We start from the raw sequence: 7,886 nt of genomic DNA, 5'->3' as shown, positions 1-7,886 counted from the left end.
AAATCAAGTCTTTATTTTCGATACCTAGACCTCTCTTGGATATGGTCAAAGGTTATAGTAAAGCTATTTGAACAAAAAAATCATTGCTGTCACAGAGCAGCGATCAAATGCAGGGAAAAAGTCAGAAGACAGAGAGATGAAAAATAAATATTAACATCAGTCAGAAGCCTGATCTTCTCAACACAAATAGTTTTTTATCTGCTTCTACCTTTCAATTAGTTTTTAAGGAAAAAACCCCATTTTTTAAATAACAAATTTACTTGCCTTTCAATTTACTACTGCATAACAGGACATGGGGTTAGAAGATAAACACTGATTTGGTTGCAAAAGATGTTTTAGGAATACTTTTCAATCACAAAAAGCCTACTTTACAATAAAAACAGTCAAGAATTATTGAAGCCCTCAAAATGCCAAAAATTCAAAATAAACTCCCTTTACACACCTTAAATTAAAATCAAAACTGTACATTTTTTTAACTTAGAAAACTCTCCTGAGTTAAGAAAGCTGAGTATCTTTCTTCTGGTTTAAGGTCCTAAAACTTGAATATTTATTAACGCAATGACCAAATAAAAGCTAAGTTATTCCCCGTCCAAACTGAGTGGCCTAATGCACTCTTTTTAGTGTAGTGGTGATGTCTCTCTTATTCTCCACTCATGTAAAGTGCCAATAGATTTATTATTTTACTGTTATACTCTTTTCTCTCCATCCTGATTCTCACTGAGGTGTGTATTTTCATCTTTGCTGTTTTATCATTTTTGTGCAGTGATATGCTTCCGTGGGGAATTATGCTTCATTCTGTAATGAAGGTGTTCTGAGAAATCACTTTAATCTGAGGGAGGTCTGCTGCCCATCCCACATCTCCATGATACGTAACTGGCAAATACCTAAAACAAAAAAAGCCAGAATAAAAAAGATATGAATGAAGTCTTAGTCGGAAAATTGATTTCTAGAGCAACAAAAATATTTCTAGGCCAGGGAAACAAGACAGGAGGCCTAATTGGACAGTTGGAGGTCTTGGGAAGGCAACCTGAGTGTTATTCATTTTAAAGCAAGTGCAACAATTCCAATAGAAAGAGGGGATATCTTTAATGATCTTAGAATGCTGTCAAAAAAAGCATGAAAACTGAAAAAACCCAGAACGAGGCCTTTCAGAGTGAGCAGCTCTTCTTTGAATACTAATATAGTAAAAGAAATATTTCTCAAATAAAATAACAAATTTAAGAAACTACAAAATTAGCAAAGATTTTTAATCTGTGTACCAAGTGGTTTCTTTATTCAGCCAGGGCTCTAAACACTACTCAGTCCCTGTAGACATCAAAGAATGAAGTAACTATTAAGTGAGCTGCTAAGTGTAACAATGTGCTACAACTAAAGAAAAAATGGCAATATTTGTGCACAGAAACTGCTCTTGCTAGGAAAACACAAAGTGAATAATGTAAAACTGGAAAATAGGTTTCCTATGGGAAGCTGATGTCCCTATCACATCTGAAATAGCGTATGATAAAGATCACAGACAATACATCATAAAAGATTGTGTTTAAAAAAATGTGTTCATTGTATTAAAGAACACTACCTTAAAATGGAGAAGTAAAAATTCACAGGAAAATAAGCTTTTAAAATGAAAAGATAACTTCTATGCAAATTACTAAAAACTGGGCCTGAATCTTCATTTTGCTTTTCCAAGAATTATGAACTTAAGGAGCATCCCTTCATACAGATAACCTAAGTTAAAAACATCTAGCTCTTTCTCTTGAGCATTACATAAACATTACAAAGCATTTACACAGAAAAGAAAAAAAAAAAGCAAGAATTTAAATGTTCTGATAAAATTGACAATGTTTTTTTTCTCCCAGGCTGAGAAAGTGGAGAACGTGTATAAGAGAAACCTCAAATTTATGAGAGCTGTTGATGCCATATCTTTCACTTTCTTCTGTTTAGTTATTGTAATAACAGCCTGAACATGCATTCTCATCCTTTTCTAGACTTCAACATTAGCATGTAAAACCATTAGAAGACTGAAGGTTCTGACACCACTGAGAGTTTAGTTTTTGCAGAAAAATTATTTCCCCCTCTCCCCCCCTTCTTATTTGCAAGAGGGAGGAGCAGAACAATAGCGATGTGAGAATCAAGACTACCACTCTCTCATTTTTCTGATATATATGGATATTTTAAGGTAGATATGTTAAAAATGTGCCAAACCACTACACACAAGTAGTAACAGAATGATTTTTTGTTGTTGCTTTAAAGTCTAGAACCTTTAAAAATCATATATAAGAAGGTTTTTCTAATATGCTAGTTCTCCATTGTCCTATTTGATCCAGTTGCTAAACAAAAAACCCAAACAACCCAATGAAAAAATTGATGGGACCGTGATTTTACCAGTGAGTTTCTACAACTCTTTTTCTCAAGCACAAAAGCATTAAAAACAATTTTCCTACTTAGAGCCTCACCTTTAAAAACAAAACCTAGATTTTAAAACTAATTTTCACAACTTCTGAGGCTTTCACACGTGTATCTCCTCCTTCCACACACACATTCCCCAGCAGCCTTCAGCATTAAAAAATGGAAGTCCCACTGCCCCACAGCATTTACAGCATTTATCAGTTTTGTTTTATTCTTCATTCTTCAGCAACTTATGGGGACCTTGAATGCAAATGAAAAAATGCTCCCATGGAACAGGGTGCTGCAATTACTATTCTGCCCACTCAGATGTGGTGGGGGAGGGTTGATAAAGCAGGGTGCAGAGGGTTGATAAAGCAGGAGTTGCTCTGGCCTTTCTCTTGCTGAATACAGCTCATCTATCCTCCATGAGAAGAGTTTTTGCCCTTCTGCCAGTGTCTGAAATGCAGCAGTAAATTTGTGTCTGTTAATGATGGATGTAGGTCAAGGTCTCTTAGTTTCAATAAGGTTTGTTTCAGCAAGCCTAATTTATAAATATCAAAATTTACATAAGTGGCAACTCATCTGACATTCTGATGTTTACTTATTTCACTGACTCAAAAGAAGACTTTTTTCATTCTCTTTCTGGATGACTCATAATTTTTGCAACTGACTCAATGGAAACATGTATTGATTTTGTTTGAAGATATGGGGAAACTTACACTTCTACTCATTTAACGAGGAACCCACTAACTATTTCTAGCCCAGTGCACCTCCATCTCTTCAGAGTTAAACCTCAAAATAACAGAGTCCATCCTGTCAAACAATCCTCCCTGTCAAGAAATTTAAAACATATCCTTGTGACCAGATAGATGTGGAACAGCAGTAGAAAAAGAAATAATTTCAATTATGCTCAAGACATTCAAGTCAGTGGTGAATAATGCACTACCTGCACATTTCCTCCTGTTTGATTACATGGAAAATATCTGTTCAGTATTTCTGGTTTACTTTAACTACTCAGCTGGAGTTCAAAGTATGTCAGCACCACACCTGCTATGTCTACTGCTGAAACACTTTCCAGTTATCAGCAGTTAGCCAAACAAACCACCCAAATTATGCCACGTTCCTGGCAACAGTATAAACCAAAATGTTTAGGGGTTCTTTTACCTTTACATCCTCACATGCCATCTGTTCAATGTGCAAAACAGCGTGTTGGAGAGGGGACCTCATAAAGGAGAAATTCACATTTATGTCCAGTGCTGCAATCCTGAAAAGGGATTTCCCCTGAATTTAGACAGAAGGAAATTGCTATCTCAGTGACACAGATATCTCCCAACCCTTGGAGGTAAGGGTGAAAAAGGACACTGTTGTCATTTTATAGCAAAGCTCCCACACCTTCCTGGTGATTTCTCATGGACAACTCCTCACAGCACTGACTCCAACTTCTTCACAGTACAGCCAACAAACTCCAACTCCCTCCTCACCCACCTAACCCACTCTTTTGTAGTACGCTTCTTATTGAACACAGCTGTGGCCTATTAAGGGCAGGCCTGTTCCTATCTTTGTGATTAGTGCAGCTGCAGCTCCTCAGGTTTGAGACTACTTTCTGCACTGTCCTTATTTTCTTGCATTCTATCCCTCCACAAGACACTATCATCCTTTGTTTCTTTTAAAAAAAGAAGGCCTGTAGTGAAGAAAGACGGAGATGAAAGGCAACCTCAAGGAAACTTAAGAAAGCAGAAAACAGTAGTACATATGAGATGCTGACTGGAAGAGGTAGGTGTAAGGCTACTATAAAGTAGAGGTCTCCCCTGTCTGAAATTTTTAACCAAGAAAACAGAATTTGGAAAACAATTTTTAATTGTTGGTTTTGTTTGTTTGATTTTGTTTTTGTTTTGAATGAGAATATATATATCCAAAATAGCTTTTGTACTCAAAATTTCGGCAGCAAGACTAAGCCCGTGTTTTAGGCACAAGCTTTAATGGAGAAACTCCGAGTTTGTGTTGCCATTGAAAGAAGAGAGAAGTTTTGGAAGAACACCAGAAATTTCATAGTATGGAAAAAAACCTTGAAAAATAAAGTTCAACACAAAACCTGATTATTCGATAGGTGTTATTGGAGCAAAGCTTAGGACAATAGCTAGAAGTTTCCTGAAATGGACCAAAAACTAGATATAATCAATTATAGCAATTATAGCAATTTGTTGGACCAGATGCTGCAAAATGTTCATTTTACAGAGCTATTTTGTAAAACTCCTATTTTCCCATGGTAAAAGATGTCAAAGAGATGAAAGGCTGAATACAAACCAAAGATTTTCCCACAAAACAGGAAAGAGACATGGAAATATCACAGTTTTAAGCCTTCCAAGAGAGGTGATTTGTATCAAATATTAAAAGAACTTTAAAAGATTATAAGGTGACAAATCCTGGTGTGAAACAAATAATCACAATGAAGAACAGATTAAAAATTGAAATTTTAGTCATTTATCAGAATGCTCCATCCATGAAAATTGTATTAAATTTATTCTCCAAAAGAATTTTGTGGCAAGACTTCTACAGTACCCATAGTAGGGATTCTGGGAATACCTAGAGAGGAATCTTTCCATTGTCAATTTCTTCTCACAAATGGATCAACATAGGAATAAACCCATGGTGTCTATATATTCAGGTCAACCTGTAGCACTACATCAACTAGGAGATTATTTCTGAAGCTACATTAAAAGCACATTATGGAAATTTTCTGATTTTCTAGAAGGTATTGAACAAAAAAAAAAGATTTAACTAAAAGCATGAGTGAAGCTATAAACATCTGAAGACAGGTAAGACTCAAGAGAAACTCATAAAAGCTCCAAGTTTATAAATGGACACACTATGACAATCCCAAAAAGTGAACAAACCCAACCCCCTGTGAAGTGAATAGAGGTCTACACAGTACATGAGCCATGGGAGTTGTGTACCGAGTTCAGGTATCATATTAAAGCTACATGAGGTTTTATTAGAGCCATAATAAGTACTATTTTATCTTGGTACTTTAAATGCACTTTCATTTTGTTTTAAGTACACCACAGGACATCTAATTCAATATTTATTGAGAATGTCACAAATGATATATGAAACAACAGTTCTGAAGGATTTGTGTAATGTTTAGTGACAACTCTAGATTGCAATCAAGGTCATATGCCTACCTTTCTTGTTCTCTTTTGTCGTTCACTATTTTGACATTCCTTTTCCCTTCAACGACATTCAAATTAGCCTATAATTAGAAGTATCAGGAACACTTTCTATTCCATTTAGTTTTATGCACAACACTTGGAAAATTTAGACAGAATTAGGCAGCTCCTTGTAGCAACAAGTAAAAGAGCTTCCATTAGATTTTTAAAAGATAAGAAACAACAAAATAAAATTATATTTTCATTTGGATACAAAGGAAAATAAATTTTACGTACAATCATCCAACTATTTTGAGGCACTTGAACCTGTGGTTTGACTCTCCTTTTCACAAGAATCAGGTAAGAAGATGTTGGCAATCTGGTAATGCTATGTGCCTTTGGACTGATTTTAATTATCAACCACTGATATAAAAAAAGTTCAACGGGACTCTGTTGTCCTGTGGAAAGGATAAATGGACAAAGGAACGAGAGAGAAGGAACCATCACAGAAAACGAATCCCCTCTGAAGCACCAAAAAAATTACAGCTGTAAATGTCAGTGCAGAAAGACCATTGCCCTAGTCTAGGAGACAGTGACTGAGGTGGTTTTTAACAAAGCACCAAGAATAACAGACAGTAATGGCAAGTACACATAATAAATGAGGGCCTTTCTGATTTTGTGCCAGGCGCCAAAAAGATTCTACACATCCAGCATAAATGAATTAATGTGTTGCTTTTTAAAAACTTTTTTAAAGACTTTGCAATTCAAGTGATGCCTCCACAGTAACACAGTACCCTTCTGTCCTTAGGGGATAAGAATGTACCTCTTTTTGTTGGAAATTTCAGCTTCTTTTACCTTTCCTCTATGCACAGAAAGTGGCTAAGACTTGTGGGAAAAAATAACAGTCTACATTTATGTAACTGAAGTGAATTCTAGAATAATTTTCTTTACTGCAGCATATTAAGCATTGGTAAATTTGGGTGAAATGAGTTAATGATATTATGACAGTGCTGTGAGCTGGGCCCCAGTGGGGTAAGGTTCCTGCAATGTCTGTTATATTTTTACGGGAAATATCAGTTGTGATACAGAATATTCTTTCTCATAATTTTGTGTTTTACCAGAGAATAGATTTTGTTTTATATTATGAGTGAAAACAAGGGAAAAATGTTCCTTGAACATTGAATTTATGTGTTAAAACTGCTATATTTTTTCAAAGCACATTGTTTCATGTGACATTGTCAAAAAATAAAGAAAATCCAGTGCTACCTACTTATTAGAGATATGATAGGCTTTGTTATGCCACTTGACAAGTTAATAATTTTAACCTCTGATTGCACTGCCTGCATGATCAACATTGCAAATTAGTATTTGTCGTGACTGTATAAAAATTTATATTGCTTGCACGGAAGTTTTGCATAAGATTTTACTAAAACACTTAGCTACATTGATAAAATTTGAATTGTGGCCTCAAAAGGGCTAAGTACTCTTAAAAATAAGAAAAAAAATAGAGTTTTGATTTTCTAGAAAATTGCTTTTACATGAAGAATTATTGACTTGCAGGGTTCATAATTAAAGTCCTATTAGTCTTTATTTATACATTGGTTTCAATGGTGTATTTTTTCCAAAAGCATTTAATTATTTTGGCTAACACAAATATTAGTTTGTGAGTGTGACAATAATTTATGCTTTACAATATTTTTACATTTTAATTTTTCATTTGTGAATATGTAATATTTATTCACAAATTGAAGACCAATGTAGCAAAGTAAGAGACTGAGATTCAAATAAGAAGCTGAACTATTCTGCGCTAAAATTCTCATTTACAATTCATTAATTTCTTTTGAACAGATTATTCTCTTCACTGTTTTTTCCTGCTTAAACTTTCCTTAGAGTTTTTCTATGAACCTAAGCATTGTAATAATTACATGTCTGCAAACTCATTGCAAGAAGAATGCATTCTGCTGCTTGCTGCCAAAGCCTACTGTTAATGTAGCCAATTGTTATCTAAGTAATTTTATCTATTGGTTGACAGGATGGCCTTTCTTCCATATAATTCACTACTGAAATATAATTTAATCAACTAAACTTGTTTCATGAAAAGATTTAAAGGACCATTCGCCCAAAACTGATTTTCTATGAACATAGCAAGACTTAGGCCTCATAAATTATTGATGAGAAACAAACTGATGACATAAAAGGCCACGTAGTTCACTGAAATGTTTGTGAAAAAGTTTTTACACCTCTAGTAATTTTAATTGAGAGGAAATTGAAAAATATAAAGAGATAATAATAAAAAAAAGGATTTTTCTATTCTCCAATTAAGCTATTTAAATTATACATTGAATATACTTTTTTTTC

The 7,886-nt window shown here is 34.5% G+C and overlaps 1 long non-coding RNA gene across 1 annotated transcript; it reads right to left on the bottom strand.

The window, feature by feature from the left end:
* Positions 1-368: 368 nt before the first annotated feature.
* On the bottom strand, positions 369-3,837 carry LOC132084353 (uncharacterized). The gene is made up of 3 exons (XR_009420055.1): positions 3,775-3,837; positions 3,547-3,663; positions 369-884 (listed from the first exon to the last, which is right to left on the bottom strand). It is a non-coding gene; the product is annotated as an uncharacterized LOC132084353 (long non-coding RNA).
* Between the last annotated feature and the right edge of the window lie 4,049 nt (positions 3,838-7,886).

The sequence above is a fragment of the Ammospiza nelsoni genome, chromosome 1, assembly GCF_027579445.1.
Source record: "Ammospiza nelsoni isolate bAmmNel1 chromosome 1, bAmmNel1.pri, whole genome shotgun sequence".
Classification (NCBI taxonomy): domain Eukaryota; kingdom Metazoa; phylum Chordata; class Aves; order Passeriformes; family Passerellidae; genus Ammospiza; species Ammospiza nelsoni.
This window is presented reverse-complemented; position numbering and strand designations above follow the sequence as displayed.